The sequence below is a fragment of the Suricata suricatta genome, chromosome 2 (assembly GCF_006229205.1).
Source record: "Suricata suricatta isolate VVHF042 chromosome 2, meerkat_22Aug2017_6uvM2_HiC, whole genome shotgun sequence".
NCBI lineage: Eukaryota > Metazoa > Chordata > Mammalia > Carnivora > Herpestidae > Suricata > Suricata suricatta.
Genome location: NC_043701.1, coordinates 176,580,011 through 176,592,528, shown reverse-complemented (window position 1 = coordinate 176,592,528; position 12,518 = coordinate 176,580,011). Strand labels below are relative to the sequence as shown.

The following is a 12,518-nucleotide window of genomic DNA, read 5'->3' as shown; positions in this document are numbered from 1 at the left end:
TAATTAGCATATATGCAGTAATGATTTCAAGAGTAGAATCCCAATGATTCATCCCCTTCATATAACACCCAGTGCTCATCCCAATAAGTGTTCTCCTTAATGCCCCCTTGCCCATTTAGCCCATACCCCCCACCACAACCCCTCCAATACCCCTCAGTCTGTTCTCTATATGTAAGAGTCTCTTACCCTAAGGACATTTTTTAACCCTAAGTACATTTTGAAAGTCTTGAGACCTCCCTCCCCTCCATCCTGCATTGCTTTTTAATTTTGACATGTCTTTTCAATGTAACATTGTTTCTATTTTCATACACTTGGCATGGCACAGAGAGTCAGAATAACTCAATCCTTCAATTCCTTCTCTTCCCTCTTTCTCTCCCTCCCTCCCTCCTTCACTTCCGGTCTTGTAGTGTTCTGACCAGCTCTCTCTGCTGATCCATTCACTGGACATCTTCCAAGGCAGTCCCTGAGAACGTGATGGTGGCAACCTCTGTAGACTCTTCCTTGGAACAAGCCCCCCTCGAACAGGTCACCTCCCCATTTGGGAGCGTGGTTACAGACGTTGGCAGGGATGTCAGGCTAAAATGGATTCACTCATAAGTGTGGCCACAGCGCACAGAGAAAAGCCTTTCCCTGCCCTGGACCGTCGACCCCAGCCCAACAGCTTCAGCTTATCTCAGAGAAGATTAGAGGGTCTCTGACTCATCGTGGGCTTTCTTTCGATGCCAAAAGTCCTGGCCGATCAAAGTTGACATGACTTCACATAGCTAGCAGCTTATCTCCTGCCTGTCCTGAGACCGCTGACCTCTCAATTAAGGTTTTAACAGTTTCTCTTTGGGGAGGAAATGCTCGTGGCACGGAGGACAGTTTACACTACTGGACGGCCGGTCCTGACCCCATGGGCTGCGCGCTGTCGTGACTGCTCGCCATGCAATTAGGCGATGTTTTTCAGTTTCCTTATAAAGAGAAAATAATGTTATTTTTACTGAAAATATCTCCAAGTGTCTTAAAGCATTGTATTTTTCAAATCTAATGAGGTGACAGTGGAATTTGTTAGATGAAGAGGACTTTATCAAGCTTTAATGCTAGCCCGGCTTCAAACCCCGAGCCTCACGGCGCGTCGAAGGAAACATTGGTTATCCAGAGCGTCCTATGATTGATGTGTTTTGGTGCATTCCTCTGCTTTCTCATGGACACCAGCCCCTCCTCACCCCCTGTATAGTTTCAGCTTCATTGGAGTTTTGTTGGAAATATGACCTGCTAGTTTGAAAGGCTTAAGTTGATTCAATTGAAATTGAAAGCTAGAGAAAAGTATTTTGTACCTTGGACTGAAAATGTTCCTGAGAGATGTAAGCTTGTCAGGTGAATGTTGTAAACTGGTGAATTATGGGGAAAATAGAGATACAGATTTTTGGGTTTTTTACTAGTGCATAAATTCCTTTTATTCGATGTTTGTGTCAATCACCCTGGAACATACCATAGACTTTTGTAATATGTCTCTATGCCTGAGAAGTTTACACTGTAGTTAGGAAGCTAGACTATTGCAGGAGACCAGAGCTCAGGCTCCAGGGCTGACAGACCTGGGTGTGAATCTCAGCTTTGCTCTTTAGGATTTCCACCCGCTCCCCAAACTCTTAGAAAGATACTTACTTCCCAAGTCTCTGTTTCTTTGTCTGTAAAATTGGAAGAAGCATCCTTAGTGCTTCTCAGGGATATTACTGGGATCAAATGTTGCCCAGTGCATGGCATATGCTAAGTACTATATGAATAGCTAATTGTTTCTTTATGGTTTTATAATCTCTGAAAGTTTGTTGTAAGATTGGGGGTAGAATGTACTGAAAGGCCAAGAAGCAGGAAGCCCTTCTCAGAGCAGAAACAGACAGGAATGCAAGCGAAGCCTTGCGGGGACAGCTGGTAAACCCTCAGGAGCCACTTGGCCAGCTGATTCTATGCCTGCCTTCCCAGCCTCTGGTTACCTTGTCTGCCTACCCAGCTTGCTGCAAATTCCTGAGAAAGCCGCAAAGTTAGTTTTCTGTATCTGTTACAGATGAAGGTCAGTTGTCATTTCCATCATAAAATCCATGCTTCATGGATCTAAAGCTTGGAATTTAAAATGACATGGGGTTTAAACTCTGCTTAACACTTTTGATTTAAAACCTCGGAGAACAAGAGTTCTTAGTCCACATGGCCGATAATACCACTGCAGGCCCTTTGAAAGTGAATTCTGTATCTGGCCTTGCACAGCCTTTTCAACGACAAATTCTTTAAACAAAAAGTCATAAAAAACCAACACTTTTAAGAGGCACGTAATTGGCCACATTTGTGTTCTCAGTGGAAGAATGACTGGTGACTTGAGAGGTTTCATTTTCATGCATTTTAATGATGACTTTCCAAAATGACTACCTTAGAAAAGGAAGGTTTATGCAGGGGAAGAAGAGACGTTTTAGACACTACTTTCTTAGCCTCTAGAGATATATATTTAGTTCATCTATATTTTATATGAAATTTTATTTTAAAGATAAACATGTAGTATATACAATATCAGTAAATCTTTTGTCTTTTGGCTTAGGCATCAAAGACATCCTACAGCTAACTACGCATCTGTTAGCTGATGGATCCAAAAGAATTTTATTTAAAATGTTTTGAGATCCCATGGGAACTATCCGAGGGCCAGGATCAGCAACGAATTTTAATTTTTTGTTGAAAAATAAATGATTGCTCTAATTTAAACTTTGGAGAGAAATGGAAACACAAACATGCTCAGAGAGGTTTCCAAGAGAAGGTTGAAAGTTTAAAACACCTGCAGGAAATGCCCAGGACCTAGTTGAAGACTGAAAACTTACCTAGTGTTGAACATCACACACAAACGCTTCTGTGTGGTGTCCAGGTGAAAATAATGAGGATGGGGGAAAATGATGGAGCTGCGTCTTCATTTACCTGCAATTTTGATCATGAACAGGACAAGTCAGAGAAGGACTGGTCTGGGAAAGACTTCTTTCCCCTTCTGGATAGACACCCTATCTCCCACAGCCATTTGCTTTTCATTTTCCAGGGTCAAATGCATATATCTTCTAACCTTGGACTACCTTCATGACTGGACTCAGAGTCTATGAAAAGCTAACAAAGACATTTAGACAGGAAGTTGAGTTTCATGATTGGTGAATTAGGTTCCATGGGCTCATGCTGGTAACAAGGGGCCTAACCTGCTCACAGACCCTCGTGGATTTCCATCTACTAGTAGAGATGAGAAAGCTAAGGTAGCCTGGCCATTTCTGGGACAGGTTGGAAAATAATGATGATGAAATTGAGCAGCTCCCTCCAGAGACTCCAGAGGCAGAGTCTACTTCCCTACCCCTAGAATCTGGCCCAGCCTGTGGCTTGCTTTGACCAATGCAGTATGGTAAAAGTTGTGTGGGAGCTAGGCCTCAAGAAGCCTTGCATCTTCTGCCTTTTCCTTCTTGGAATGTTCCAGTCACTGCATTTAAAAATCCAGACTAGATTACTGACTATTGAGAGACTGTGTGGAAAGAAAGGCCAAGCTGAGGCCAGCACCAAGGCCCTGGACATGTGAGTGGGGTCCCCTTAGTGTTTTCAGGCCCTGCTAAGCCACTGGATGACTGAAGTTACCTGCAATGAGATGTGATCCCAGGTTAAGACTCATAGAACTTCTCCATCAACCCACAGGGTCATGAGAAACCATAAACTATGGTTTTAAGTCAGGGTCTGCAGGCCAAATCTGAGCAGGCCCATGTTTGTGTAAAGTTTTATTGGAATACCATGACACTCATTTATTCCACATTGTCTATGGCTGCTTATGAGATCAACAGAAGAGTAGAGTGGTTGTGATAGAGACCATATGGTCCACATAGCCTAAGCTATGTACTATCTTGCTCTTTGCCTACCCATGTTTTAAGCCTCTAAGTTCTGGGGGTGTTTTGAAACACAACAATAGATAACATATAGATTTGGTGTATCAGTCAGTGTTCTCTGGAGAAACAGAACCAATATGGGTTGGCTTACATGATTACAGAGCCTGAGAAGTCCTAAGATCTACAGTCAGTGAGCTGGAGACCCAGGATTGCTGATGATGTAGTTCCAATCTAAGTCTAACAGCTGGAGAACCAACAGACCCAACAGTGTAATTTCTGCTCCCAAAGTCAGCAGTCTCAAAACCTAAGATGTTTCAGTTCAAGTCTAAAGGCTGGAAAAGACTTATGTCCCAGCTCACAGTCAGGCAGGAAGAATCCCCCTACTCCTGGGAGGGCCAGACCTATTTGAGGTCTACTCAAATACAGAGGTCAATCTTTCTTCTTCAGTCTATCAACCCAAATGTTAATCTCACCTAAAACCCACTCACAGACACACCCAGAATATGTTTGGCCAAATGTCTGGGTACCCCATGGCTTAGTCACATTTACTCGTAAAATTAACCATCACAGTTGGTAACTAAAAGTGAGGTGTTTCAGCAACAAACACATAAATTAATGGCATTGACTGTGGACAAGGAGGTGGGCAGAAGATAGGAAGGATGCCATCAGTGGGGTCTGGAAAGAAGGAGAGGAAACTGCTATTGTCAGTTGGAGAAAGAGAAGCCCAGCCTGTGCAGGGGGGAACATAGTCCCAAATAGTCCAGACCATCACCCAAGATAACTTGGAAGACAGAAAATTAACCTGTTGAATTCATAGATCTGGCCAAGGAAGCCTCTAGACAGAACATTGGGAGTGCCAACTGGCTTCTCTGAGCTGGGTATGATAGTGTACATGAAAAGGGAGATGAACTGAAGAGCTACTAAGTTTACAAGCAGAATGTAGAGGAAATGTACATGGCTCAGGACGTGCTTGATTAGAAAACATGACTGCCTCTCATTTCCAGCAAACACTCCCCACGCCAGCCAATAAAACATCCTCCAAATGAAACAAGGCACAGGGCCCAGATCTATCAAGGGTGTGGCTGTGGGATCCCTTATTAAGACCTTGGAAAGCTTTAAGCTTATGCATAAAGGAAATTCTCAGACAAAGAGTTTCTAAGATTTTTTTTTGAGAGAGATAGAGATAGAGAGAGAGAGAGTGTGTGTGTACATGTATGCACATGGGCAACCACATGCACACATGAGTGGGGGAGAGGCAGAGGGCAAGGGTGGGAGAGAGAGGATCTTAAGCAGACTCCACGTCCAGTTCAGGCTGATGCAGGGCTTTATCTCATGAACTGTGGGATCATGACCTGAACTGAAATCAAGAGTCAGACACCTAATCGACTTAGCCACCCAGGCACCCCAGGCTTCTAAGATTTTTAAGGGAGTATCCTACAGCAGGTCCACAGCTAAAGGAGAGAGAGATCTGTCTCAAAAAAGAATAACAGATGTGACTGTGTGGCCATAGATTGAACCCCAATCAGACGTAAGAGAAATTTACTCAGTTTAAAGACATTGTGTTGGTGAAAACACTCCCAATTTGGATATAAATGGGAGGACAAGTTGAAAATGAAAACAGCCTTTGGGTCCCCAACTTTCTAAGGGAAGGAAGCAAGCAGAGGAAAAATCTACTCAACTGCAAGCATGTGCCATTTCCTGTGGAGAAGGAAGGACTACTCAGAGGGAAGAGCCAAGACCCAGGGAGTGGAGCAAAGAGCCAAAGAGAAGAAGGTTATGGAGCTGCTCTGCTATGAACTGGATGTTTGAGTCCCTCCAAAATTCCTATCTGGAAGCTCTAGTCCCCAGTGGAACAGTGTTTGAAGGTGGGGCTTCGGGAAGTAATTGGGTCTGTGTGAGGTCATGGTGATGGAGCCCCCATGATGATATTGGAACCCTCATAAGGGGATGAGGACACTAGAGCTGGCTCTCCTTCTCTGTCATGTGAGGAAATGAGAAGACAGCCATCTGCAATCATGAGATGGTTCTCACCAGACACAGAATCTGCCAGTGCCTTGATCTTGGATTTCCAGCCTCCAGAACTGTGAGGCTGTGAACAAATATTTGCGTTTAGGCTTCCCTAGTCTACGGCATTCTGTTACAGCAACCCTAAGTAACTGAGATGCAGTCCAAGGGAGAAATGGGCCCTAGTGCAATACTGCCTGACAGGAGATTAGAAATTTGTGCCTGGCTAGATCTCAGAATGCTATGGATCAACACCATGTGCCTTCCATTCTTCCATCTACCTTGGCAACATGCTTTTACCATGTTGCCCTTGTGGGACAGATAGGAAGTCTGCCTAGTTTACAATTTTCTGACTCCAGAGGAGCTGCATCTGAAGAATTACACCTGAGGAACTGTTTCCAGGCATCTCAGCATTTAGATGATCAAGTCCCTGGACTTTGAGACCAAAACTGACACTAGCATAAGATAAGACCACTAGACAGGGGGTGAATGCATTTTTTGTGTGGAATCAATGAAAATAATTTTTCAGTCCCTCCTATTAGAAGATGGACTCTCTCCCATCACACCTTATACTTAGACTGGCCTTGTTACTGCCTCTGGCCAATAGGATATGCTGGAAGTGATACATAGGAGTTTCAGAGACCTTGCAGCATCCACCTTTGCCCTCTTGGCACACTACCCATGGTAGAAAGCCCATGCTAGATGCTGAATGATGAGTGATCTCGTGAAGAGAGAGGCACAGCCAACAACCAGCACCAAGGCCCCAAACATAGGAGTTAGGCCATCGTAGTCAACTGGTTGAATAGGTAGTTAACCTACAGAGCCACAAGAAGCAATCAATTGTGGTTTTAAGCAACTATATTTTGGGGTGGCTTGTCATGTGGCAAGGAATAACTGATACACTCTCCAACTAATTATTTTTACATTCAAACTCAACTGAATGAAATTCAGGAAGAACATCATGTTTAAACTTGCCCTTTATGGAACAGTCGTAATTGCATACCAATTCCAATATAACCTCTTTCTTTCTGTTAAAGTCTATCAGAGCCACAGGCACTGTACCAATGAAATATAAATCTAAGATTATGAAAACATATTTGGATCCAATAGCTAAACAGAACAGTTCTAAACCCACATACCAAATCACTTTATTTGTATTAATAAATATATACTTGTATATTTATTATTTAATAAATGACTCCAGGGATGTTTCTTCCAAATTGGGAGTGAGTGTTTCCATCCCAGAACCTACCTGGGACAAATGAGAGAGACATATTTAGCTCAGAAAATACTGGCTAGGCAACACAAGGTGAGAAAGCATACTAGTCAGCTGTAACAATATTGTCACCACAACGAAGGCATTTGAGGGTCATTATTTTAAACATGGCTGACTGCAGTGCTTGCTACTGAAGAATTAAAATAGAGCTGGACGATTGAACAAAAGTCTCCATGAGTGAATAGAGCTTTCTCCTTCTCATTGAAAAACAAAATGTATAAGCAGTGATGAATGTCCTTGTCACTACATTTTAACAGAATGAGGGCACATCGAAACAATGGGAATGTTCAGGCCAGCCGCCGGGGGAGTTTCATGTGTTTACTGGCATCCTGCCCACCTCTGGAACTTATGTGAGTCATTTTGGTTTGTGTCTCTGGTTCTGTTTGTAAGAAGGGAACTTCTTTCCCCACCCAGGGCTTGGCCCATTTCAACCCGAGGCTGTTCTTAGCATGCAGGCGCTGATAACTTGAGGATTAAATACTGTCAAGGATTCTCCTGGTGTTACTCCTTCTTCCTTATGGGGGTTCAAAGGGAAAATCTGCTGCTTACTATGGGATGTTGAGCAAGTTATAAAACCTCTATGAGCCTCAGCATCTCATCTATGGAGAAAATCCCTTCTCCTTATAGGTCAGGTGTGAATATTAGAGACAGTATGGGTATACCAGCTCTGATGGTGAGGGCACTTCTCTTACAGGCCTTTTATGCGAACCTGGTAAGTTAATACTTGTAAAGCTCTCAAAACATTGGCTTGCACATGGTCAGAGTTTGTTAAATAAAAGAAAAATCTTCTAGCTGTTGTTGTAATCAGTAGATGCAGGACCTCTATGGGTTTGCCTTCAGTCACATACATGGAGCACAGAGTCAAAACCCTGATCATTTATGACCAAGACCAGTGGTCATAATGCAGCTCTTCCCTGGTTTTCATGCTTTCCCCATGCAGCGGATGCCTGCTGTATGCACCATGCCGAGCATCTTGGAGAACATAAGGAGAATGTAAGCATCAGAGGAGAGGTTAGCAAACCATTACCTGGGTGTTCTAGGACAAACTAGGCCACTCAGTAGTAGTTTTGTTTGGGTGGCCATAACCAAACAGCACAGACTGGGTGGCTAAGAAACAACAAGTGTTTATTTCACACAGTTCTGAAGGCTGGAAAGTTCTAGATCTAAGTGCTGGCAGATTCAGTGTCTGGTAAGAACCAGGTTTCTAGTTTCTAGATGGTCATCCTCTTGCCGTGTCCTCACTTGGTGGAAGGGACAAAGGAGCTCTCTAGGGTCTCTTCAAAGTTTATTTATTTTGAGAGAGAGGGAAAGAGAGAATCCCAAGAAGATTCTGCACTGTCAGCAAAGAGCCTGATGTGGGGCTCAATCTCACCAACCATGAGATCCATAACCTGAGCCAAGATCAAGAGGCAGGCACTTAACTGACTGAGCCACACAGGTACCCCTTTTCTGGGGTCTCTAATCTCATTCATGAGAAGTCCACCCTTATGATCTAATTACCTCCCAAAGGCCCCACCTCCAAATACCATCACATTGAGGGTTAGAATTTCAACAAATGAATTTTGGTGGGACACACATAGTCCATAATAACATCCATCCCCCTTTTTTCTACTTACTTTGGGGGCTACCTGTCCAACGGGGTATAGTGTTGGTGGGATTGCCCATCAACATGTCTTCCCTTTTCTGACCCAGAGGTGGCCTCAGACCCACCTAGACCAATCAGACGCTCTCTTTCCCTGGGATCAGAATCTTCCTCCCAGTGATACTGAGACCCCGCCCCACACTCTGACGCTGACCACTCTCTGTAAGTGAATCAAACCTCTAGTGATGGGGCCTGGAGAGACGTACATTTATCATTGATCACAGGCCCTGATAACTCTTAAGCTTTGCATTGGAAGACTGGGGACCATGGCCAGACTGAAAGAATCACATGACAATCATACCCTAAACCAGTGTTTTTCAAACTGGCAGCTGGTTAATGAACTAGATGCCTGGGTGGTGACCAGTACTTTTGAAGATGAAATAGAGCACAAGAGAGTGCAATGGCGTGGAGCAAAATGGAAAGGAAAATAGTGTAGTGGGGATAAAATAAGTGTAGCGTTTCGTGAAAATTTCAGTCCTGTATATGAGTGTGTGCTGATTCGCAACATAAAGTGTATTGATTTATGTATTTCTACCATGGGTCTTGGCAAAACAAAAAAACAAAACAACAACAACAAAAGGCGAACCCATGCCCTGAAATGTGTTTCTCAGAGCTCTGGTACCCGCGGTGGTACTTACCATCACCGAGTGTGGTTGTGCAGGCGGGGCTCCGTGCACGTAGCTCTGCACCTGACAGCTAAGAAGCTGGCACAGGAGGCTAAACGCTCAGTAAAATCAGCCGCTGGAGTGGGAAGGCTGCACAGTGTTGACAGTAAAAACCAAACAGCAGAGGAGTGAGGTGCAGTTAGCTTGTGAACCAGGATGATGACCTGACAGGCGCATGTTTCTGCTCCTTCTGAAAACCAAGTGCTCATTCCCTCTTTCAACTCCCATCTCCGGAGACAACCAAAGGGCCTGTGACAGACTGCTTTCTTTCCTGAAAGCTCCGTAAGCCCAGACACGCAAGTCGGCCCTCTGATGTCTCAGTGAAGGTGGCAGAGGTGGACCTCAAACCCCATCTGTCTGCCCCTACGCTTGGCCCTGTGAATCTTCCTGTCCCCTGGGATGACGCTTCTTTCCAACAGACTTCCGCTGCCCTGTCTGTGTGTTCAGGGGTCTGGCTGTACCTTCTGACCTTCTCTGGACCCTCTCATTCTCTATGGTGACAGAGGATAGCAGGAACAGTGGGACGTCATCCCTGGTGTCTGTTACTGGGAGGAGATTAGCCTTGGCCTGGTGTCCAAAGCTGCTGGAGAGATCGATTCTTCGTCTTGTCCACACTCCCCAATCCCCCCGTGGCGCTGATCAGAAAGGAGACTCAATGCCTCCCCTTTGGGACATGGCTGTTCCTCAACATGAAATAAAATGAAACCCTGACTTGGCACAGCCCAGAAACCTCCCTCTGATCTTCCTCTCCTGCTCAACGTCCCCATTGACTGAGGCTTGAGTGGAGAGCAGATAGGCTGGGCCCTAGCTCTGCACGCTGTCCAGAGAATCCAGCTGCCCTTTTGTGGGAGGGGGGTCTTAGGAGGAGAGGGAAGATTTGGGGAGACCAGGAGGACCACCGTGTGGCCCAGCTCAGGGTTTGGCCCCTCCGACCTGCCAGAAAGGTGTTTGTTTCACTGTGGAAAGAGTCCCTGACCAGAGCCGTCAGCAAGCCGCCCTTTGGGCCAGGCAGGGAAGGTTCAAGGCTGAGCTCAGCTTCTGTAGAAAATGACCCTTTTCCCTCTTTCCATATGAAACCTTTACATGGGAATTTCTATGTCCTAGCTGAGTAGAAAAATGAAGAGTGTGTTGTTAAAAATGTTAAATTAATTTTTAAAAATTTAATTTAACGTTTAAAAAATGTTAGACCACTAATATGCATTGTGTGTGTGTGTGTGTGTGTGTGACTGAGAGAGAGAGACAGAAAGGGAGAGAGAGACAGATTGTTCTAGAAAAGTGGCATGAAGAGGCAGAAAAAGTTGTGATCTGAGATTCATGAGATACAGGCATGAGTCCCGGCTGTATCCCTTGCATCTACCTCTGAACTTTCTCTCTGAACCTCAGTTTTATTCTTCTGTGAAATGGAGGGGATGACAAAGTCCACCTTGGATTCAGGAGTGCCTGAGCAAACTCCTACCTGGTGCCAGGAAACCCACGGGGACGCTTCACACACACGAATCCACACGCACCATGCGGTCCCGTTGGGTGGAGACGGTGCCCGTTACGCAGGTGCAGGTATGAAATGTGAGTTTCAGGGCCTTTCGTGGGCTGGCAGCCTGCGTCTCCTGGATGCACATCTCTGCTGCACCACGGTGGCCCCAGACACTGTGAAGACAAGGCTGTGCACCATTCATTCATTCATTCATTCATTCATTTATTCAGTAAATATTTGTTGAGTGCCTACAATACGCTGGCCACTACCATTCCAAGGTGGGGCTATGTCGGTAAAGAAAACAAATTAGGTCCCTTCTCTTGTCAAACTCCTCTTTCTTCTAGAGAAAGAGACTATAAACAGACAATAAGGTATAAGGTAAGAATAAATGCTGTGAATAATATAGAACAGGCAATATGATGAAGTTCAGGGCCATTACTTAGAAGGGACATGGCCTCCATCAAACAATAATATAAACACAGGCTGGATCCTCCTGAATTCAAGGGACAAACACGCTCTTCCAAGTGCCCCAAGGCCTTGGATGCCAAGTGCCCCGTGACTTTGGAAGCTTATCTTTGTAACAACCCCGAGCTGTTTGCTGCTAATTCTGGGTAGTTCTGTTCATTGTGATTGATTGAGTCTTAATCTTCAAAAGAATATCAGATAATGAGATTAAGAGAGGCCAAGAGAAAGAGCCAGATACACGGTTTTATGCCAATTTGAATTCAGTTTAGAAAGAAACAAAGTATCATCTAAATAAATCATGATTTTTAAAAAATGAATACTGTGTGTGTGCACATGAGTGCAGATCTGTAACATTTCTTCCCATTAACAAACGTTGCTCCGTGGCCAAACCTCATCCATGAGATCACATCTCCATCACATCATACCTATTGTCCCTGCGACATTGAATCTCTCAGGGGCTGAGGACCGAGGACATCAGGGTCTGAGTGTAGGGGACACTCCACTGGACTCTGGCTCCCAGCTGCAGAGCCAGATTCACCCCCTTCCCAGCCCCACACCAAGGCCATCAGGCCCTGTCTCTGCCGTGACACAGGAGCAGAGGAGAACTCTTGGCTACCTACTTAACTTGGGTCCCTGCGTTGTCTTTAGTCTTATTAATCACTTCCCTGGTATCTCAGGGTCCCTGGAAAGCACCACACATGTGTGTGGGCAGCGCGGTCCTTACTGTCACTCATGGTTCCCATCGTCTGTGTCTCTGCTGATGGCTCTGAGAGGATTTTCATGCTACATGGGGCCTGGGAAATGATGTTGCTCAGCAGTTTGATTTAATAGATTTATGCACTTAACTATCTAATTACTCAATGGGTTTTTAGCCACCAAATCCTTTGCTGAAACAAAATTTCACTTCAAAATGTGCAGCCGCTCTAGAAAACAGTATGGAGGTGCCTCAAAAAACTATCGATAGAACTCCCCTATGACCCAGCAATAGCACTGCTAGGGATTTACCCAAAGGATCCAGAAGCGCTGATGCATAGGAGCACACGTACCCCAATGTTCATAGCAGCACTTTCTACAATAGCCAAATCATGGGAAGAGCCTAAATGTCCATCAACTGATGAATGGATCAAGA

General features: G+C 44.8%; 1 long non-coding RNA gene across 1 annotated transcript; it reads right to left on the bottom strand.

Annotated features, from left to right (window-relative positions):
* Positions 1 to 211: 211 nt before the first annotated feature.
* Positions 212 to 9,471, bottom strand: LOC115273850. Its single transcript, XR_003900984.1, has 3 exons — positions 9,427 to 9,471; positions 2,841 to 2,934; positions 212 to 953 (listed from the first exon to the last, which is right to left on the bottom strand). It is a non-coding gene; the product is annotated as an uncharacterized LOC115273850 (long non-coding RNA).
* Positions 9,472 to 12,518: the final 3,047 nt, after the last annotated feature.